Source organism: Lissotriton helveticus, chromosome 12 (assembly GCF_964261635.1).
Source record: "Lissotriton helveticus chromosome 12, aLisHel1.1, whole genome shotgun sequence".
NCBI classification, from domain to species: Eukaryota; Metazoa; Chordata; class Amphibia; order Caudata; family Salamandridae; genus Lissotriton; species Lissotriton helveticus.
Window position 1 is genome coordinate 906,496,396 of NC_136073.1, and position 24,477 is coordinate 906,520,872.

Below are 24,477 nucleotides of genomic sequence, written 5' to 3' on the forward strand. Positions count from 1 at the left end.
GAATGCAGGAGTGATAATCCTTGCCTCTGTATCCATAATAGAATTGTAACTTTCCTTCTGTGAGGTCTCACCTGATGTTTCCTCAGGAGCGATAGGCAAGTCACAAAGCAAGGTCTGAAGTTCCTTCACACACCAAGCATGCCCAACAATGTCAAAGCAAAAAATGGTGAGATGAGGGAAGAGGGGAAAAGGGAAAGGAAAAGACCCACGCCCCACAGCGTATTCAGTGAAGAAGGTAAGGTTCACTGTATTCCGATGTGTTCCCTGCATGTAAAGAAAAGAATATGAATGTCAGTGTCTTGAGCGAGGATTTCAATTAGATAGAACCTACAATTCTCTCTAAACGTATCTATGTCGTAATGCATTATCTACCTGTTTAATTCCCCTTTTCTACATATAAGTCAGTAACTGCATATATATAGGAGCAGTGTACAATCTAGGGAAATAGAAAAGAGAAATATTTGTATACATAGCACAACAGTGAAGACAGAAGGATAAGTAATGAAAGGAACAGTGTTAAAACACACCTAAAAGCATGGTAGAGCAGGGAGTCAAGGCAAGCCAAAAACGCATATATCCAGAGGAACAGAGGAGGCATCCCCAACTTGAATTGTTCGTCTCTAGTCAAAACATCAAAAGGAAAACACACAGGAATGTGCAGGGCTTAATACTAAACAGCTTATTAAGTCTCAGGAGAACTAACGAGCTGTTGTCTCTTCTCTAGCTTCAACAGGAATGCACCAAATGAGAATGGAATCTCCAAACGCCACGGGGACAGTTATCAGATAAGTATCACAGCCATAATTGAGCTAGCATAAAGTGTGTTACCACTTTAACAGCAGACGCTGATACTATAAAGGTTCTTTGTATTTCTCTTATCTTTGCAGAGTTACAGGGAACAGGTTTCTCAAGCGCCTTCACCGAGGAGACCGAGATCAGGAATCAGTAGCAGGAAGAGCCGCTGCAATGCAGCCCTATGAGAACGATGACGCGACGCATCGTGAACCCGGAAGAGCACGGTAAGTGAACTCAGAGCGGGAGACACAGGTGCGTCAACTAGAACACGAAGAACTCTTCCGCTCTGGCAAACTGGCTTTATGTCTGCATTGCTCTGCCCCACTACAGAATCAGGGGGGAACATCCTTTACAATGCGGATGTTACCCCGCAGTGCAGTTACGACGCATCTTTTACAACGCAAGTCGTAACCACGACTTGCGTTGGAGGGCGCTCGAGGATAAGGAATAGTAGATTTACTATCCAACACCTTCCCTACTGTACGTAGGCTGGTGTTGGACTAGTAAATTTAACTATTCCTAAGTCCAGCACCCCTACAGCGCAAGTCGTGGTAACGACTTGCGTTGTAAAAGACGCGTTGTAATGTACCGCGATGTAATACATCGTGTGGTAACAACGTACATCCGAATTAGGTGGTGGCAGAGCAAGCCTGACAGTACACCCTCCAAGAACCACCCAACAGGTTTGGGCTTCCAAGGGTAACGTCTATGTAAAAGAGGCAGCAACCGAGGGGCACGCACATGGCCAGCACGCTCCAATGTACGATCTTCAGGACCATGATCCTTCCAATCGACCGAATACTGCAATCTACGTCTCACTCTCCTAGAGTCCACACAATGGCACCTACTTCATATCTATGCTCATCATCTACCACCACGAGGCGAGGCCGGACTGATAACCACATCCCAGCCACCACAGGCTTCAACAACGAATATCTGTGAGGCCACGCAAAGCCACTCTGCGTGAGCTTGCACGACCTCTCAGATATGGAGTAAGACAAAGCAGCGCAGGTCGCTGAGTTGCCTTATTCTGCATCCGGGAGTCGTTCCATGGGCGTTGCAGTTGGTTTTCCACGGAACACCCATGGATTTTGATGTTGCCTCAGATTTACCTAAATTCATAAACCTGGGGCAGCACCAAAACCTTACGTCTCTGCAGAGCAGGAGGAACGAGGACAAATATTTTTATTTCTCCTCGTTTTTAACTCTTTCCATGTAAACGCCTCTCGGGCTTGTTTTTGTGCACAAAAACAATCCTGCCTGCATTGACGCTAGGCAGCAAATTGTGCGCCAACGCAGGGGCAGAGGCAAGGGCAAAGGGCCGTAATTCACTGTATTTCATAGACACTGTGCATTCCTGTCCTTTCACACTGGCGTTGGCCATCGCAGCAAGAAGACTTGGGGCGCTGACCCACGCCAATTCCCCGTAAATAAGGGCACAAGTTCACAGAATGGCAGGGAGCAGTCGCCTTAATGCTGCTTGACACACCATTGTTATCGTCTAATTGTGAGCAGTGGATCTGCAAAGATTGCACCGTGTATTAATGGACGGCGGCGTGTGCGTGGCCAGGCCCGTTGATCTTGGGCGTATGCTGGTGTGCAAGCATTTGCAGTGTGCAGAGGTGGCACATGCTGCTGTGATCTCGTCAGCGCCCTATAAATAGTAGCTGTGTAAATAGCACGCTCTTCACACACACCTGGGATGATAGAAAGGGGTACTGTGTGCATCCTTTCATCTACTTTTTAGCAGGTACTAATTTTAGCATTAACTCAATATGTGATGGCTAGGTAGGTGAGTGAGCTTGAGAAGAGTGAGTGAATGAGAATGAGAGGATGGGATGAGTGAGTTTAAGTTGAGTTACCAATCAAATGTGATAAGCAGGTGAGTGAGATTAGTAGGTGAGTGAGTGAGATCAGTAGGTCAGTGAGTGAGGTAAGTAGGTGAGTAAGTGAGATCAGTAGGTGAGTGAGATTCGTAGGTCAGTGAGTGAGGGAAGTAGGTGAGTGAGTGAGATAAGTAGGTCAGTGAGTGAGGTAGTAGGTGAGTGAGTGAGATCAGTAGGTGAGTGAGATTTGTAGGTCAGTGAGTGAGGTAAGTAGGTGAGTGAGTGAGATCAGTAGATGAGTGAGTGAGAACAGTAGGTTAGTGAGTGAGATCAGTAGGTGATTGAGTGAGATCAGTAGGTCAGTGACTGTTGACACATTCAGTGCAATAATGCCACCAATTTGATCCTGTTCCCGGTCGCCCGCTCCCAACCATGCCAGAAGTTTCCCTGCCATATCCCCCATCTCATTAATGTGTTTCTGCTTGGCAGTATGCGCCCGTTTGACCTCTTCCATGAGGTAGGAGCTAAGTTCTTTAGTTTTGGTCAAGATGCTTAGCTGTTTAGAGGCAGACAGTGCTAAATGATATTCAGCAACGATGACCCCCCGGACGGTAGCCTTGAGGGCCTCCCATTGTGTCAGTGCACCTGTCTCTGGCCCAGAGTTTTCCTTAAAATAGTGCACTGTTGCCTGGTCCTGGCATTCCAAACTTCCTAATTTAACAGACGCCATGACACCATTCTTCATTCTGTCCTGCTTCTCTGCTTTGTCATCGCCAAGGTTATATTCAATGGGGAATGGTCTGATATCCCCCATGCCTGGAACTTTGACTTAACAAACCTATGAAGCGTCAGTAAGTAATCGAGGTGCAAATGGGTATTATGGGCCCCGGAGTAGTACCATGCACGGACCGCCAAATGTCCCCCAGCCCCAAGGCCTTTGCAAATTCACCCAGTTTTCCTGCATGCGGGTTCCTGTACTGCGGGGAGATGAACCTTTTCAGCCGGGGATGCAGTGTCATATTGAAGTCTCTCCCAATGATAGTCAGCAGCATCTGCAGAAGATCCCAGATTAATTGGCCCAGGAGGTGCAGAGTTTCTGTCTGTAGTCCCAACGGATCTACATATATGCTCTCAGGAGAGGACGAGTCAGATTGGAACTTCTAACCTACACACGACAGCGGAACCCTTAAAGGAGATCACACCTATCCTGATATCCCCAATGTAATATTAAGAAAAGAAAAACCATGTACCTGGCATTGTGCACACAGTTCAAGCACCCACTGCCAAGGTCTGGTCCTAAAAGGACTATACAGATTCAGACAAGATACAAAGGTGCACCACACAACAGTTATATATCAGAGTAACAGAGAGTACAATTCAATTTCCAGAGATGCATTTCAAATCCTATTTTTATTCAGTTATATTCACATATGAGGTGTACGTACAGCAGGAAACGGCCAACACGTTTCGTTCAAAACATTGGACTTCTTCAGGGCAAGAGTCTAATAGGTGAACGTGATAGAGATGCCTCTGATTCACCCGTCCAAATGTAAGGATTGAGCATGATCTAATCGTGTATAAGTTACCGCGATCCTAATGTATGTAAGAAGAACCATTCAGAAGGGGATAATATAGAAAATCAATCAGGGTGAGTCCACTCCTGGAGATTCCAACTAAGGAGGCCATGGGTACATAAACCCTAAAGCCGGCACCAGAATCCGTGCCAAAATCACGTCTGCGCCTTATTGAGACCCACACAATATTGTGGGCGCAGATTGGAGTCTAGTATGGTCTACTTGGCTAATTAGAATACTTGCGGCCAGATGTAGGTCGCCCAATACCGGTCGGTAACGGCCAAAATTACTGAATTTCGTCCGTTTCCGACCGGTATTGGGCTTTTTAGATGTAGGTGGCATTTTTGTAGGATTCGCTATTTTACCGAATCGGTAATTTAAGGATTCGGTAAAATATCGAATTCTTAACATACCGATTCTAAAAATTACTGAATCCAGGTTGTAGGGAGCACTCAAGTTAGTGCATTCCTCAGTTAAGGATTCGTTATTTACCACCAACTACAAGTTTTTTTTGCTTTTCCAACAGTGCAATGTGGCAGACATACATGCCCTTAGGGCATGTATGTGTGCCACATGTGCACCCATGCACTATTCAGGGGTGCAACAGGTTGTCAATGTGCCACCCTGCCACCCTTGTAAGTGTTCCCCATTTACCGAATCAGTATTTACCGATTCGGTAATTCCCATTCATTCCTATGGGCCTCCAGGCCCATAGGAATGAATTGGAATTACCGATTTGGTAAATACCGAATCGGTAAATACCGAATTTTACCGAGTCGGTAAAATTTACCGAAAAATTACCTACATACTATTTACCTATTCTTAAATACCGAATCGTTAAAATTCGGTATTTAAGAATCGGTAAATAGTATTTACCTACATCTGGCCCTTAGTATCTTTACACCAGACCTTTCTTCTTTTAGTCTGGAACAATACGTGGCTCCTTGACGTTTTTATGCCGGGACCTGAAAACATTTCAGTGATTCCATACCTATGATTTCCACGTTTATATCCAGAACCAGCAGTACTTACCTCATTATACTGTTTTCTCTGCAATATTGTCGACCATTCTATACTGCTTCTGGTCAGGTCTGGGTATCACTTTGTTTCACGGATGTGCCAATCACTGCGGAACTTCCATACATACCGACGTTTCATTCTTGGATTTTGCTGCTCCCAATAGAGCGATCGCCCACTCATATATTCCCAAGCCTTAAAAAAATTGTTACAAAACTCTTGTTGGCTGTTCCTCTCTGAAGAAAGAATTTGTAAAATATTTACATTTGAAGATTATATGACTGTCTACGGTCTGAAATATAAAACAAGTCCTTACTGTATGGATATTGTACTTTTTGCTGCAATACTGTTTAGAGTGCTTTGGTTTTTCGTTATATATGATTTAAACTCACTGGATCTCATTCCAGTGTGTTATCCCACCTTTGGGAGTAGGGTGTGTTTAACCCATTAAAGCACCACACTAACATATTAATTTTCCTTGAACCTACTATACCCACAGTAACTATGGGCCAGATGTAGGTAGGACTCAGTTACCGATTCTTAATTACCGAATTTTACAGATTCGGTAATTAAGAATCTGTAAATAAGAATGGGGGACATGTAGGAACATCCAGATGTTCCTTTTACCGAATCGGTAAAAATCTGTATTTACCGATTCGGTAAATACCGACCGGTAATGCCCATTCATTCCTATGGGCTTTGAAGCCCATAGGAATGAGTGGGCATTACCGATTTGGTATTTACCGAATCGGTAAATACCGAATTCCACAAGGGTGCAGGGGGTGTCACTTTGACACCCTCTGGCACCCCCAAAAGAGGCTCGGGTGCCATGTGGCAGGCATACCTGTCCTAAGGGCAGGTCTGCCTGTCATATGGCACAGGTGTGCATGCACACATGTGCATGCATGCACACCGGAATCGGTATTTTACCATCAAATATATTTGATGGTAAAATACAGATTCGGTAAGGGTTGTGGGACTCAGAAGAGTCCCACCTACATATCAAATTTATCGAATAGGTAAAAATACCGATTCGGTATTTTACAGATTCAGTAAATTTACCGATCGGTAAATTTACCGAATCTGTAAAATATGTGGCCCTACATACCATTTCATAAATACCGGTCGGTAACGGCCGAAAATACCGATTTTCGGCCGTTACCGACCGACCTACATCCGGCCCTATATGTTTGCACACAAGGTCATCTTTTGTCACTTCTCTTTCTTTTAAAATAGGGTTTTGTATGTTACACATCTTTAGACATGTTTCTGGTTATAGAAAAATGTAGTTATTATTTCATTGTGATAACTATTTATGTACACCTCAATATTTTAGGCTTGTGATGTCTTCTCATTTACCTCAATAAACTATTAATAAATTGAAAAGATAATGATTTCTCCTTTCCCATTGTGTCTTTCCCTACTGGATGCCACCTCTTGCCCTGTACGCAATTAATGTTGTCAATGATATGCTTTCATATGCTGATTTGATGCCAAATTGTTTTCTTTCTGTATTAGCATTTTGGAAAGTGAAAAATAAAATCTCTATATATTTTTTTTAAATAAATAAATTCAAAAGATGAGGAGTGGGAGACAAAACCAGCAACTGCAGCCCTTTTACCTAAAGATGGTAAAAAGGTGCACAGGTCCAGTCCCAGATCTGTGTTCTATGGCTCGCTTGCGTTAGGTGTGTGCTTGTAAGTTACTTTTGCAAGTACATAACAAACTTTACGGCATATTTACAAAACAATGTTGGAGCGCAGAGCTATAACAAATTTGGCAGCGCCATGCTCCGACATTTTGAAAAAGCAGGGATGCGTCCTATTCATTTTTCCCTCAGAGCTGGCGCAAAAAAAGCTGACTGGGGACGAATATTTATTTCCCGGAAGGGACACCTTCCTGCAAATAAACAATCTATATAATGGCGAGGAGAAATTAATCTAACGCCTGGTATTCCATGGCGCTGCCTTAGCCTTGTAAATCTGGGGCAAAATCAAAAAGCAATGGGTGTTGTGGCCGAACGCCCTCAGCAACACCCATTGCACGCCCCTTTGCCACAGAGGACTGTGGTGGAAAGGGGCATATTTACAAGGTGGCGACATTCCACACTAAGTGACTTAGCGCCACCTTGTAAATATGGAAAATGGCGCCATGTCACCAGCGCCAGAAAAGGTGACACTCTGGTGGTAATAGGGACTTGTAAATATGCTCCTCAGAGTGACATTTTATCACAAGGAGAAAGGTGATACAGGGATCAGATTGTGTTGCATTGTGTATTTCTGTGTAGTTTTAATCTTGAGCACAGCTTTGTTCACCTGGCAAAAGGGTTATTTTATTCAAATGTTCAGCCAGAGTTTTAGGACCAGAGCTGTCCCTGAGCATGCGTGGGCTGGGCCGCTGTCCGGGTCGCTACTTACAAATGGCGCCCTTCAGAGGGGCAGATGTTACAATCTCTGACATATACAGCACCAAAGAGAACGAGCTACTTCTGAGTTTGCAGCTTTGATGGCTCCGGACACGATCCTCCCTGCATTGCCTCTGTCTACTCTCACTGTCTACTCTCACTGTGTGGGGTCAGGGCTGTAGCACGCTGGGGTCAGCCCCGCAGGTATTGTAATGGTTTGTTTAGGGTGCAGCACCTTGGTGAACAGTCTCTGGGGCGCTAGCTTTGCAATTAACAGAAGCTAGCCTGGCTGATAAGGGATGTTAGCCTGAAACCGGTCCTAGGATGCTTGTTTCCGGTCCAGGGAAAACATGGCTTGACAGTTCGGGCTGGACATTTCCCATGAGGCACAGGGTCAGACTGATTTGCATAAAGCTATGTCTGAACTGAGGTGGCAAAGTGAGCTAAAGAATGATGATGGATTCAACCCAGATCTGTGACTGGGGGTGAGTGTTTGAAAAGTTTCAACACTCCGTCCATCATCTCCTTGTGTTTGCTTTGCTCGCCCTAAGTTGGCAGGGTATGCCCAGATGTGGGCCCCTTGCTCACTTTGCCACTGGATTCAAGCAAGCCTGGCTGATATGGGGTGTTACCCCGAAACCGGTCCTAGGATGCTTGTTTCTGGTTCAGGGAAGGCATGGCTTGGCAGTTCGGGCTCGACTGTTCCCATGAGGCACAGGGTCAAGACTGATTTGCATATAGCCATGTCTGAACTGTGGTGGCAGAGTGAGCTAAAGAATGGTGATGTATTCAACAGCCCCATCGAGGCAAGAGTCACCTTCAAGATGCTCACCCACGCACACAAGGCCCTCCACGACACCAGACCTGCATACTTGAACAGCCGACTCAAATTTCACGCACCCCAAAGGACCCTACGATCAGCCCAGCTCTCCCACGCCGTGGTCCCCCGCACCAGAAAAAACTGATTGGAAGGCCGCTCCTTCTCCTTTCTTGCAGCCAAAAAATGGTACTCCCTTCCGCTCCACCTCAGACAGAAAACATCGCTTCCCATCTTTGTAAGAAACCTCAAAACCTGGCTCTTCGAAGGACCCCCTCCTTGATGGACTGGAGCCCGCAACTCCCCAACCCCCAGCGCCTTGAGATTCTTACGGGTGAGTACTTGCGCTTAATAAACGCCTGATTGATCGATTGAACAGTGTTTTAGGTTAATAGCTGTGTTATTAAAGCTCAGATGTGATAAATGTGCATGTCTAAAGCAAAAGTCTCACACCCCTTAGTTGGCTGCTCCACCAGTTGCTATTTAAAGAGAAACTCATCCAAAAAAAGCCTCAAAGGGACACCTTTTGTGCCATTTTCGACTTTATAAAAGTGCCAACGCAATGGGAGCATGTCCACACGACTCCAGATGCAAACAGCTCGGCTAAGAGATGCCTATACTGCCCCAATAAAAGTACATCAACTCTGTGAAGAAGTGCGGCTGTGCCTGCTGGTGCCCTTGCTGCTTGGAGCCCGGGAGACTGGAGATCGGCGCTGAGAGGGTTGCACACGCCGCCATTTTGGAGGCCCATCTCGTGAGCTCTGCCGCACACCTACATCCCAAGAGCGAAGCTGGCGGATCGTGCTTGGCGCGTCTCAGTGACCTTCGTAGCGAGGTGAGCTCGATTTCGCCTGTGTGCCAGGCATAGCAGCACAACTGGCGTAGTGGAGTCCCCTGTGACCCGGGTGGGTGCTAGAACTGTGAGCCTGAGAAAGCTGCGAACATCCTGGCTGATAGTCTGCGGGATCTCCAACCAGCTGCCCGCCAACGCTGCTGGTCACTAGGGATAAATATTGCTGCGGTGTGGATTGTGAACTGCTTGTGCCTGTTAGTGACCTCGCTGCTTGGGGCCCGTGAGACTGGAGGTCGGCACTAGAGGGACTGCGCACGCCACCATTCTGGAAGCCCGCCTCATGTGCTCTACCGCAAGTCTGCATTCTAACGGCGTCGCCGGTGGATCATGCTTGGCGCGTCCCTGCGCCCTTCATAGGGAAGGGGAGATTGATGGCTTCTGTGTGCCAGGCATAGCAGCGCAACTGCAGCGGTGGGAGTCCCTGTGACCCGATTGGGACCTGGCCCTGTGAGCCTGAAAGAGCCACAAACACCCTGGCTGATGGTCCGCCAGATCTCCGACCTGCTGCCCCATGAAGGGGGGAACACCCCGCGCGGTGGACTGTGGATACCCCACCTCCCTCCTTCAGTCGCTGACTGTGTGGGGAGATTGGGGCATTATCCTAACCCACTTCCCCTCACTACTACGAAGGTAGTGCGCGTGACGGCCTTTGGACGACAGAAGCAGGCAAGGGGTTAACAGAAGCCACTGTTTCCTATTTAAACGAATGTCCGGCATTGCTTTAAACCAATCCATGCATTAAAAACGCTTGCTGTGCAGGACCGGCCTTTGCTTCTCAAACAATGGCCAAGCTCGTCGAGCTCACTTGTTTTTCAATGGAAGGCTTTGCTTGGTTGAGAATGCAGATGTGCTTGAAATTCTGTAAGATTTGGTACCTGAAGGGGGTCTTTCACTTGTTGATCGCCGCCCCAGTGAGTGCAGCTCATAACAAGCATTTGCAATGCAATAGGTCTCGCATTAGGAAAGTTTGAGCTATTGGTATTTTAAATGACAAATCTTTTATTTATGTGTTGGTTTTGAAAATAGCAAAATTAATAGCTTTGTCATTTACAATGCCAATAGTTTTAACTTTCGCAAATGTGACACCTATAGCATTTGTAATGCAATATGTGTTGTATTTACGTGACTTACATGTATTGATATTACAAATAACTATGGCTTTTATTTTTTAAAATAATTAATACTTTAATAAAAGTTATTGTAATTTATAATGGCAATAGCTTAAACTTTTGTAAATTACTTTTGTGAAGATTATGTTCAGTGTATTTTATTGTGACGAAAATCCAAGAACAGAAGTGAAATATTAACATCTTTTTGTGACATTTGTAATAAAGCTTGAAACAGTGAGAGAACATATTTAAACCAGCTGTTGTTAAATGGTTGCACAGATTGATGCTGTGGTGGCGCTGAGTGATGTGGTGGTGACGAGTGATGCTGTGGCGTTCAGTGATGCTGTGGTGGCGCATGAGTGATGCTGTGGTGGTGCGATAGATAGACATAGTGAGTGCGAAAGATAGATAGAGTGAGGGCGATAGATAGAGGGAAGGCGATAGATAGATAGAGGGGAGGCGGGTAATTATGTGGCACTGAGTGGTATTTCAAGTGAATGTTGCATTGAGTGCAGTGTAATTATATGGCGTATAACTATGTGGATGCAGAGTGTGTGAGGGGGCAGAGTGTGTGAGGGTGCAGGGTGTGTGAGGGTGCAGGGTGTGTGAGGGTGCAGGGTGTGTGAGGGTGCTGAGTGTGAGGGTGTGGGGTGTGAGGGTGCATTGTGTGTGGTCTAAAGTAATGTGAGGGTGTGTGAGGGTGCGGGGTGTGTGAGGATGCGGGGTGTTTGAGGGTGCAGGGTGTGAGGGTGCAGTGTGTGTGTGTGTGTGTGTGTGTGTGCATTGTGTGTGGTCTAAAGTAGTGTGAAGGTGCAGTGTGTGTGTGGCCTAAAGTAGTGTGAGTGCACAGTGTGTAAGGGCGCAATGTGTGAGTGGGCAGTGTGTGAGTGGGCAGTGTGTGAGGGCACAGTGTAATGAATGTAAATGAGAGAGCAATATACTTATATACTGGATATATAACAGGTGTTTTCAATTATGTGTAAGTTGTTATTTTAAAACACAAGGGATATGACTGTAGTAATAATGAGTGCGGTAAACAAACAGGGGTGCAGTGTGTGAGAGTGCAGTGTGTGAGGGTGCAGTGTCTGAGGGTGCAGAGTGTGTGTGAGGGTGCAGAGTGTGTGTGAGGGTGCAGAGTGTGTGTGAGGGTGCAGAGTGTGTGAGGGTGCAGAGTGTTTTATGAGGGTAGGGAGTGTGTGAGGCTGTGGGGTGTGTGAGGGTGTGGGGTGTGTGAGGGTGCGGGGTGTGTGAGGGTGCGGGGTGTATGAGAGTGCAGTGTGTGTGTGCATTGTGTGGGGTCTAAAGTAGTGTGAGGGTGCGGGGTGTGTGAGGGTGCGGGGTGTGTGAGGGTGCATGGTGTGAGGGTGTTGGGTGTGTGTGTGTGCGCGTGTGCATTATGTGTGGTCTAAAGTAGTGTGAGTGCACAGTGTGTGAGTGACAGATGAGAGGGAGCGAGGGCAGTGAGAGGAGAGAAAAGTAAGTGGTGAGATGAAGTAGAAAAGGCAGCTAAGCTAGAAAGGGAGGTTCCTTCAAAGACAGGCGAGGCGGTGGAGGAGTGTGAGATACGGGAGAGCAGAGTGGAGAGAGACGGTGCGTGGAGTAGAAACTGTGTGCCCTGTGAGAGCAGGGTATGCTGCGGGGAGAGGGGGGGGGGTGATGTGTTCTGGCAGAGATATGTGTGGATCTCACAAATCAAAAGTGAGCGTGAGCAGCAAGGTAGATGCTTATTAGGATGGCGTGTGAGAGAGAAAACGTGCGGCCATTAAAAACAAGCGATGCACACTCTGTGCTGGGGGAGGGGGAGGGCCATTAAAGGAAGGGGATGGAGACGAGCGTGTGAGAACTTGCGGCGGAGATCAAAGGAAGGGTGGGAGGGACATTGGCAAGCGAGCATATGGGGTGTGAGGGGGTGTGCAGCCTGGTGAGCTGAATGCGTGTGGCAGCATAGGTGGAGTGCGGCGCGTGCGAAGTGTCTGGTGGCAAATGGAAGCTGCGCACAATGCGCGTGGTTGTGGAGATGCAGAAAGCATACATAACGAATACAAAAGCGTCCAACAAAACACAAATAACCTAAAAAATAGGTTTTAGCATAGTGTGCCGCCAAACTAGCATGTTTCTACTCCTGCCAGCGTATTCATATATGTACCACAAGTGGTAACACACCAAAAAGCAGCCATGACTATTAGCTTTGTCAATAGTTGTTCCTACATGAAGATTTAACAAAAAATAAAGCTTTGCTATATAAAAGAAATACGCTTTTGTTCGTATGTGCTAATTTGTAGCATAACGATTGCGGCTTTCAGGGAGCAGAATTGTGTCACAGCCCTGGCTCACCATTCTGTAATTATGGACAACCTTGTGATACCTGGTACTACAGAAATTAACATAAACGTTGTTTGTATGTAATTAACCAAGTAGGGTCGAGTTATAGCGCAGGCTCACCAAAAAATACATAAACATTGCATTTGTAGAATGTAGCCATGGACTATGTAAAACGGTCCAATACATTAAGGACTGAGTTTGTGCTATATACAATTGTCTAAAAATCAAATGGCATTGCAAACCCTGAAATGCTACAAAGTTAAAATCTCGTCTTTACCCTATTATTAAAACTTTACTTTCATGGTAAACATGTAAGTCTGTAAATACAATGCAATAAATATAGCTAGGTTTGATTAACAAAATGCAGACAGAAAGTCTGCTATAGTGAGATGTTTCGGTGACAAATCCAGCACTTGAGAAAGGAAAGTAGGAGACGTTAATTAAAAGCACCATAGACAAGCGACACAGATTGTAATCTATTTGGAGGCAAATTAACCACAGCAGTATGCTAAACTTGTGCTGGCACGTAGGAATGGGGAAAAAAAGTGTCGGCAACTACAGCAAGGTTAAACACATGTTACTTTATATTTGTGTAACTAGTGGCTATGTAAAACTGTGCAATACTTTAGGTTCGAGTTAGCACAATATACAATAGCCCAAAAACCAAATAAAATTTAAAACCTAAAATGCTGCAAAGGTAAACTATGATTTTTCTCTCTAGGGTGACGGTAAAAACAGAGAGCCCGATCGGCACATGTTGCAGCACCTACTTGGACCAGGCACCCTTAAAGCCCTAGGTAAAGTGTAGTGCGAATAATAATTAAACATATGGAACGCATTCGCAACTAATAAAAACACTCCCAAAGCACAAATAAGCTAAAATGTAGGTTTTAGCATAGTGTGCCAATAACACCTTTCAAGTACTAGGGCTGTGTGTGTGTGCCCGGGAAGCATCCGGAGCAGGAGCTGCCATACAGGACGGATGGGGGTTGCCTGAATCCCTTTTAGCCTAATGGCGTTGCGCGCTTGACCAGCAGCAAAGTGCTTCGATATATTTGTGCAGCGGTGAACAACTTAAAAAAAAAATGAAATAACACCTATAAGCAGCAATGCATATGTAACACAGGTAAAATAACACCTACGAGCAACTACGACTATTGGCATTATCAATGGTTGCCACAGCACAAATATTTAGAACAAGCTACAAGGAACTGCAGATGGCTGGGCTTTTCCAACTGTATTAAAGGAATGGATCTCACGGCCTGCCGGCCGTGAAGTGTGAAGCAGTGGGCGGGGAAGCTTTGAAGCTTTGACGCTCTCGGAGGCCGGAGCACAGGAAGCAAGGAATGGATCTCACGGCCTGCCGGCCGTGAAGTGTGAAGCAGTGGGCGGGGAAGCTTTAAATCTTTGAAGCTCTCGGAGGCCGGAGCGCGGGAGAGCCTGGTGGGGGGGCGGTAATACGAGCGACGGGAGGAGAAGTTGATGCAGGCGGAATAGGGAGATGCGCGTGCTTGTGTGGTCACGTGACCCGCTTTTGTGGCCACGTGACCTCACATGCACTGTGAAGAAACCGCAGTGGTTTCACTAGTCGATCGAGCACTTGAATTCTCGATCCCAAATGCGCTTGCGCGCATTGTAGGTCACGAGACCTAAAACCCAGGGGCTCCGGATGAGGTTTGAGGGATTTCTCCAGCTTTCAGTAGCCACCATCTCAATCTATGACTGGTGCCTTGGGGTGAAATAAAGAGTCATTGGTCAAACACAACACGCTAAAGGAACTATTTGGGGGAGATTTGCAAACCGCAACCAGTGCGCATATAATATGAAGGTTTTTAAAGCGTGTCGCCTGCAACACACATGGACACTAGCCGTGCATCATTATTAATAAAAAGTCATTAAGGCGCTGCAACAACATTGCATTGATAGAAAACACAGGGGCCTGATTTAGATCTCGGCGGATGGTTGACTCCATCACAACAGTCACGGATATCCTGTCCACCGAAATACAAATCCCATAGTCAATCCCATGATATGGTTTACGTGCACATAAACCAAGAGATGTAAAATCGATCCCAACAAGGTATGGGGCAATGGATTGAATGTTCCATACGTAGGAACCTAGGATGACAATTCTGGATGAACTACTTAGGACTACGGATACAGCTTGGACTCCTTTCAGAAATATAAAAAATTTGCCTTAGCTATGCTCCTAATGACTGAAATAACAAAGAGAGAATTTTATTGAGGGCATACTTGGAGATCCCGACTACCAAATACTTTAAAAGATTTTTTGACTTAGCCGTGACAAAGATAAAGCACGTTCTTTGACTCCTGAGAATACATTTGCATTATTTATACAGACTTATCTTATCAAGCCTTGAAAAAGTCGTTCTTGTGACGAAACACGTGTCGGCTGTGGTTTCAACGTCGTGTCAACTTTTTCTCACAAATATTTGCTGCTTAAATTCTTGATACTTGGATTTGAACATGTTAAAACATAAGTCCGACCTGAGTTGATCAGAAAGGAAATGATTTTTGGTGCTGTGCTTATTGTAAGGACAAAACGAGCAACCACTCGAGGGGAAAAGCCAAAGTGATGAATACATAGGCAGCAATGTACTATTCCAGAAATGAGACTCGAGCCATGAAGGACTAAAGAAGAAGGGTCAGAGGAGAGACGCCAGTCCTTACGACTTCTAGCATCCCAGAAGATGCTGGGTCCTTCACAGCTTGATTCTCATTTCTGGAATAATATATTGTTACCTAACTATACATCATTTTGGGGTTTTTCCCTCCAGTGGATAGCTCATTTTTTAAAAACTTTATTGAAATTTACATCCCATGTATGGTGGTGCGCCCTTGCAAAGCATTTATGATACCCTCTATACCCTCTATATTACCGACACATTATGTTCACATTATAATGAAGACAACTGCGACGTGGTATATTCCACCGTCTCCCTCAAGGCATAGTATCTCAAGACCCCATCTTCCTAGAGCAGATTTGTATCGCAAATGTTACCTCAACCAATGCCCTCTCTGCCTAACTCCTCCGGTGTTGTCTCCTCTGCAGCTTTTCTCACCAGGTATGCTTGATACGGCCCCCATATATTCTTGGGTCGACACCGGACAGGCATTAATACATTGTAATTATCTGATTGTGTTGAACAATAGGCCAGATCAGTGTGCCAATCTGCCAGTTTGGGTAATGGACGGTGCATACATCTCATTGCAACCCTGCGCTTCGCCATTAATAGGCCTATCGCTGCCAACTTGCGGACTGGCTTCTGTATCTCTTTGTCATACCCCAAGAGCGCAACTAATGGTGTCTCCGGCAGCGGCGACGCCCGCATTTCTACTAAAGCTGCGAACACTCTGCTCCAAAACTTACGATTGCCAGGGCAATCCCACGCTAAATGTGAAAAAATTCACACTTGCCACTTTGCACCTCATACACCTATCATGTTCTCGCAGCCCATACTTATGCAAATGCACCAGAGTATAGTATGCTGTATGAAGATATTTGTAGTGGAGTTGCCTGTGTCTACCATTCTGTGCATTGGATCTCGTGTTAGCTCTATACATAATACCTCATGCCAATCTCGGAAGTTGCTCTGTGTCTGCGAGCTATGCTCAGTTATGAGTGCGTAGAGTATGATGATGCCGTGCTGCGAGGATTGGGACTGCAACAAATACGTCAATGTCTTACATTTCTTGTGGCTCTGTCTTACCCGCTCCAGGGGTTTCTGAAAGCACCTGCCACACCCTGGGGTATTGATAAGCAATAATAAATACCACAATGAAGGGAGCGCCGTATTCAGTAATCAGTAATACTGATCACTGAATACGGCGCTCCCTTTATTGTGGTATTTTTCATTGGCGGTGGTCGTGCAGCGGTGGGCTACAGAAGGTTGAGCGTGATTGATTGGATTAATAACATTGAATTGAAATAGCAATAATCCTGTCCTCTGCACACAGTTGGAAGCCCTCACCGCTGGGGATTATTACTGGTATTGATAAGCATCCAATGCAGTCACTCTGGGTGCATGTGTGCACGCTTGGTCCCACGTCTTCACTATACCACCAACAGAGAGACTGCCCATCTGTTCTATTTGTAACGAGCGGAGTGTTTGTAATAAAGCCTTATCGTTGCACAGCGGGAACCAGTCGCACCACACAATTGGGAGTTTAGGAGAATATACAGACCCAAGCTGTTGGGCCGCTGCTATTTTCTGTAAGACCCCGTGCACCCAGCCGGATCTATGGAGTATTTTTGGGAATGGAGTAGGGCTGACCATATTACTCTCAATATATAGCTGCGGCATGTTGCGTGGACCTTGTATCCAATAGTGTACATGTAATATTTGTGCAGCCCTGTAATACCTCTCTAAATCTGGAGCCTTCAGCCCACCTTCTGAATACCGTTTCGTTAATGGCTGCTTCCCGGCCCACATGAGCCGCGTCAGTAGAGTACGTACATTATGAAAAAAAAGACTAAGGCAATACAACGGGAATGTTTGCGAACAGAAAAAGAAATCGTGCAAGAACTATGATTTTCAATACTGCGATGCGACCTATGATTGACAATGGAAGTTTAATCCATTTGTCAATTGAGTCTGTCAGATTTTGTACTGTGCACCCATAATTTTCAGACATCACTACCTCAGGGTCCGTGTGTATCTTTATGCGCAGATATTTTACGGGGTCGGAGGTCCATTCAATAGGATATGCAGTAGTTATAGGGTTAGTTACTGCTGTGAGGGGAAATATTGTCGGCTTGTGCAATTAATGAATATGCCTGAGTGTTGACCAAATTGTTCAACCTCCTGTAACATGGGGTTAAGATTATGTTTGGGCTCTCGTATATAGAGCAGAGTGTCATCTGCATACGCCGCAATTATCAAATTATAATGCGGAGAACGCATAGCTCTGTGCTCATGGTGCTCGCGCATAGCGCATGCCTGGGGTTCCGCTACAAGGGCGTACAGAAGAGGGGACAGGGGGCAACCCTGTCTCGTGCCTCTAGTAATATTTATAGGTTGTGATAATGTTCCATTGACCCGCACCCGCGACAGAGGTTTAGCATAGAGAACCTCCTCAAGTTTCAAGAACACATCACTCACTCCCACCCTGCGCCGGACTCCGTAGAGGAACCTCCATTCAACCGAGTCAAATGCTTTCTCGATATCTATGAAAAGGGCTGCAGCTTTAGTATTCAGGTCTAATCGCTATGGTACAGAACAGGCTCTCAAACTGCATGTTAAAGAACGCCCCGGCACAAACCCCTGTTCTAGACCTACCAATCTTGGTGGTAAAGGCTCCAGTCGTTTCGCCAAGATCTTGGCAAACAGTTTAGCATCTGTGTTTAGGAGAGATAAAGGCCTGTAAGAGGAGCACTGATCCGGGTGCTTCCCGGGTTTTAGTAGAATGACCAGTGTAGCCTTCCGCATCGATGGTGGCATTGTCCCTTCCTGTGCCAACTCTTCAAAGAGATTAAATAAATCTGGAAGTAGTTTATCCTGGTATGCTTTATAAAAGGCCAATGTTAGGCCGTTCGACCCTTGTACAATTGAATTTAGCTGAGTTATACAGAGTACATATTTATCAGGCCTAGTGCCTTAAAGCACCTACCTAAGGAGAAGAACCCTATAAGATCTAATGCTGAAAAGATACCTTAAAATGCAAGGAATTGGGTGTGGATGAAAAAGTACTTGGCAAAGTCAAGATTGTTAAGAGAGGTCAGGATGCTATCTTATTCGGGAGGGCATCACCTGATAGAGTAGGCTTGGCAGTCCCAAATCAGATAAACGGTCGACCGGAGAACCTCACGCATGTGGAGATCACACCAGGATACTGTTCATCAGACTCTGATACTTCTGGTTCCCGTGAGGTGTATAATTTAGGCACACTCTCAGTGCCAGGATACACTCAGAGGTAATTAACAACCTACCCTAGGCAGGGATAGGCACACACACACTCAGCGCCAGGATACCCTCGCGGGTGATTAACCAACCTACCCTAGGCCGGGCTGGGCACACACCTGCTCAACGCCAGGATACCCTCGCGAGTGATAGTGAACTTTACAAATACACATAACAACATCAATGAAAACTAGAGAATAGCTTCTGTGCACAATTGTAGTCATGTTCACTACAATGTGCAGATTCTTGGGTCTGATGAAGCACTTCAGAGCATGTTATTCTAGGGGTGCTGATGCTGTCACACATCTGGCTGGGGGAGAAAGTTGAGGTTAGCTCTTTGTGTGAATCAGCTCAACTTCTCGCAGCTTGCTGGAGCAACTCAACCCTAAACAAAGGTGCTTAACAGGACTCTCCAGGGCTGAACTGAATAAGAAACTGTAAAACCCTGGGATAAAATAGAAACATGACCTCCAGAGGGGTCATCAGAGGCAGTGGTTACCTGGCCTTTAAACATCAAAAGGCCACAAGGCCACCTGTTACCCAGACGGAGAGGTGCTGGCCCTCAGCGTGTCCATCTACTGGAAGAGGTGTGTTTCTAGCCCAGTCCAAAACATCTGTGCTACAGAAACCTATCAAAAGGGTTCAATTGTGCAGCATTTGCATCGTCAAACACGTCATTTGGTTTCAATAACTTCTTCGGATATCTAAACCTGCCTGGCAACCAGAAACTAAAGGTCATGTACCCTGCAACATCTCCGCCAGACACCCAGAAACAAACGGAAACTAAAAGTCATGTACCCTGCAATACAACTGTGTGGCACTCAGGAACAGGTAGACACTAAAGGATTTGGTACCCTGCAACACGACCGCCAGGCACCCAGAAGCAAGCGGAACAAAAGGTCAGTTACCATGTAACACAACCATCAGACACCCAGAAGAAGCAGAAACAAAAATTCATGTACCGTACAACACGACCACCAGGCACCCAGAAACAGGCAGAAACTAAAGGTTACCTTTACCCTGCAACCCGACCACCTGGCACCCAGAAACAAGCAGAAACTAAAGGACATGTACCCTACAACACAACGGACAGGGACCCAGAAACAAGCGGAAACTAAAGGTAATGTACCCTACACACAATGGACAGGGACCCAGAAACAAGCGGAAACTAAAGGTGAGGTACCCTGCAACATGACCGTCAGACACCCAGAAACAAGAGAAAACTAAAGATCATGTACCCTGCAACACGACCGCCAGGCACCCAGAAATAACCGGAAACTAAAGGTCATTTACCCTGCAACACGACAGACAGGGACCCAGAAACAAGTGGAAACTAAATGTGATGTACCCTGCAACACACCCGTCAGGCACCCAGAAACATGCGGAAACTAAAGGACATGTACCATGAAACACGACCACGTGGCACCCAGAAAAAGCAGAAACTAAAGGTCATGTACCATGCAACACGACCGTCAGGCACCCAGAAATATGCGGAAACTATTGGTCATGTACCCTGCAACACGACCATCAGGCACCCAGAAACAAGCGGAAACTAAGTTCATGTACCCTGCAACACGACCGCCAGGCACCCAGAAGCAAGCTGAAACTAAAGGTCATGTACCATGCAACACGACCTTCAGGCACCCAGAAATATGCGGAAACTAATGGTCATGTACCCTGCAACACGACCGTCCGGCACACAGAAACAAGCAGAAACTAAAGGTCATGTACCCTGCAACACGACCTTCAGGCACCGAGAAATATGCGGAAACTAATGGTCATGTACCTTGCAACATAACCACCTGGCACCCACAGAAACTTAGGGGAATATTATCTAGAATGGCTTTAAAATTATCGCCGGTTTAGCAGCAGAAAACTGCTGCTAAAACAGCGACAATGGGCTTGATAATATGCCCTGGAGAATTCCAATAGAACATGGACTTCTATTGGAATTCTCAAGGGCATATTATCAAGACCAATATTGCCGTTTTAGCCTGGCACCCAGAAACAAGCAGAAACTAAGGGTCATATACCCTGCAACACAACCACCTGGCACCCAGAAACGAGCGGAAACTAAAAGACGCGCTCAAGGTACTAGAGTGACTCGTCTTTATTGAACTTAATTTCACCTAGCTCGCGGAGTGCCTGGGAAAGAACTCCTTTTATCTTTATTTTACGCCATTTGCAGCTTTAATTTGCACAGTACGCTAGGTACTTAGTTGTAGAGCACCTGGGAAAGGGCTCCGAAGTGTTAATTGACACCTGTGTACAGATTTTAAAAGTTTTAAATCACATTGCTATCCCTAACTCTTGCTGCACAAACCTACCTGTTGTTCCACCACACACCACCGCACCCAACAGCTGCCACGCCGCTGCTGGGGCAAGGTCACCGAAGATCAACTAACGACCACCCTCGCCCGGAGACCACCCACCGACCCCACCGACCCAGACACCGCCGCAACCAACCTCACACAGTGGATTAACGACTGCGCTAACACCCTCGCCCCTCTCAAGACCGCCACAACCAACCACACCAACAAGAAAGCCACCTGGTTCACCAAAGACCTCCGGATCTCCAAGCACACCTGTCGGAAGCTGGAGAAGAAATGGCTCCACGTCCGAACACCAGACAGCCACGCAGCCCTCAAAAGCGCCACCCGCAGGCACCACCAACTCATCAGGACCTCCAAGAGGACTGCATTCAAGGACCGCCTAGACAACAACGCGCACAACACCAAAGAGCTCTTCAGCATCGTGAAGGAACTCTCCAACCCCAGCTCCAACACCAACGACATCCCACCATCACAAGACCTGTGCGACTCCCTGGCGGCCTTCTTTCACCGCAAGATCACCGACATCTACGACAGCTTCAACTCCGACACTCCCGCACCCACCAACGAGTCCACCACCCGCACCAGCCCCCTGACCGCCTGGTCGAACGTCAGCGATGAAGACACCATCAAAACCATGAACTCCATCCACTCCGGATCCCCATCTGACCCTTGCCCACACCACGTCTTCAACAAAGCCTGCACAACCATCGCGCCCCACCTCCGAAAAACAATCAACAGTTCCTTCGAGACAGCAACATTCCCGGAAATCTGGAAGCACGCAGAGATCAACGCCCTTCTGAAGAAGCCCAAGGCAGACCCCAAGGACCTCAAGAACTTCCGGCCCATCTCCCTGCTTCCGTTCCCGGCAAAAGTGACAGAGAAGATCGTCAACAAACAACTAACCCGCTACCTCGAAGACAACAACATCCTGGACCCCTCCCAATCCGATTTTCGCAGCAACCACAGCACTGAGACCGCCCTTATCGCTGCCACTGACGACATCAGGATCCTGTTGGACAAAGGAGAAGCAGCCGTCCTCATCCTCCTGGACCTATCAGTAGCCTTTGACACAGTCTGCCACCGCACCCTATCAGCACGCCTCCATGACGCCGGAATTCAAGAGAAGGCCCTGGCCTGGACCACATCCTTCCTCTCCGGCAGAACCCAGAGCGTACGCCTCCCACCCTTCCGCTCGACATCCACCAAGATCATCTGCGGCGTCCCACAGGGATCCTCCCTCAGCCCGACGCTGTTCAATATCTACATGGCACCACTTGCCCACGTCGCACGACAACATAACCTCAACATCATCTCATACGCCGACGACACCCAGCTGATCATATCCCTCACCAAAGACCCCCCACACCGCCAAAGCCAACCTCCACAGAGGAATGAAGGCCGTAGCTGACTGGATGAAGGACAGCAGACTGCAGCTGAACTCAGACAAGACGGAGGTCCTCATTCTCGGACCCACCCCATCAGCCTGGGACGACTCCTGGTGGCCCACATCGTTAGGCGCAGCCCCAGAACCCACAGACCACGCACGCAACCTGGGGGTCATACTCGACTCCGCCCTCTCCATGACCAGGCAAGTCAACGCCGTCTCCGCGTCCTACTTCAACACCCTCCGAATGCTCCGCAGAATCTTCAAATGGATCCCTACCGACACTAGAAAAACCGCCACCCAGGCCCTCCTCACCAGCAGACTAGACTACGGGAACGCCCTCTACTCAGGAACCACAAAGAAGCTCCTGAGTCGACTACAGCGAATCCAGAACGCCTCGGCTCGACTGATCCTCGACGTCCCCCACCGCAGCCATATCACTCCCCACCTGAAAGGCCTGCACTGGCTCCCCGTCAACAAGAGGATCACCTTCAAACTCCTCATCCACGCACACAAAGTACTACACAACACCGGACCCACCTACCTCAACAACCGACTCAGCTTCCACACCCCCACCCGAAGTCTCAGCTCAGCCAACCTCGCCACAGTCCCCCGGATCCGGAAAACCCCCCCTGGCGGAAGATCTTTCTCCTACCTCGCCGCCAAGACCTGGAACACTCTCCCAACCAACCTACGACAGACTCAGGACCTGCTGGCCTTCAGAAGACTCCTCAAGACCTGGCTCTTCGATCAGTAGCGCCCCCCCCAGCGCCTTGAGACCCTCACGGGTATGTAGCGCGCTTTATAAATGTAATGATTGATTGATTGATTGATTGATTGTGTCCCTCCTCATTCCACCGCGGATTGTTCCGGTTGCGTGGAGGGAGGTGACATCCACCGGAAGTGAACTTAGTAGTTCCACCGGAAACCAGGAGGAGGTTAGCAGACTAGCTGCCTACCTCTTTATGAAAACACATGCCTGTGTCCGTCCGCTCCTGTACGTCGCCTAGCCCAGGAACCCCTGCCGGTTCAGCCCCAAATCCTACTAATTTCACAAATAGAATAGATGCTCGCCGCACCTAAACCAGTCAGGTTAAAAAAGAGTACGCCAGCAGTCATACTGGGAACTCAACATGCCTCATGTCCATAGAAGCAGTTGGACCTATCTCATGTCGATCTTACCGATTCCAAAGTATGAAACAAATAGACTCTCTGCAGATACCCCACAACATCGGAGGCTGGAACTGTTTTTTGGGCTAATGTTAGATCGCTGCCAAAACACTCCATCAATATATGGGATCTACTATCTTCCACTCGTCCTCACTTAGTGTTTCTGACAGAAACCTGGACCAAACCTAGCTCCAACCCCGCAATAGCAGTGGCTCTTCAAAGGGATAATGCATACAAAAACTGAACACACCGCATATGATGGGGGGAATAGCCATCGTATATAGATACCCCATCAAAATATCCGATATTTGCAATGACCTACTGGAGGTACTAGTCTTTAGAATTATTTACACTCACAACTCTTCTGGAAAGGAGCCCTAGTATATAGTCCTCCAGGAACACTTTCTAACTTCACCCCACAACTCCTGGAACTCATCTCCCCACATGTTATCTCAGCCAGGAATTTTGTACTTCTTGGTGATTCCAACATGCACAGCGAAAGTTCCGCCAACCAAGAGGCTGCCTCATTTCTGTCAGATTTGTCCACACTCAATCCTAGCAGAATAAATAATGAGCCCATTCATCTAGCAGGAGACACGCTAGATTTGATCCTAACTAACTCCTCCATCATTTCTTACGGGGCAACCTGCCCCTTGACTTGATCAGACCACTCTAGGATTGAGTTCCGTATCAGCGGCCCCAAGGAACACACCGCTCCTAAACCACTCTCCAAAAGAAGCTACAGACAGTGGCATAAAATCACGCCCACACAGTTCCAAGATACTTTCATCCCACCACGAAACCCGGAAGCTGACAGTGTAGAGCAGCGTTTAGTCTCCTTTGATACCAGCTTGCTATCCACTATAGACCACCTAGCCCCCCTGAAACAGTGCCCTCCCATTAATAAACGCCAGCAGGCAACATGGTACTCCGTCTCCCTCCGGACCGAAAA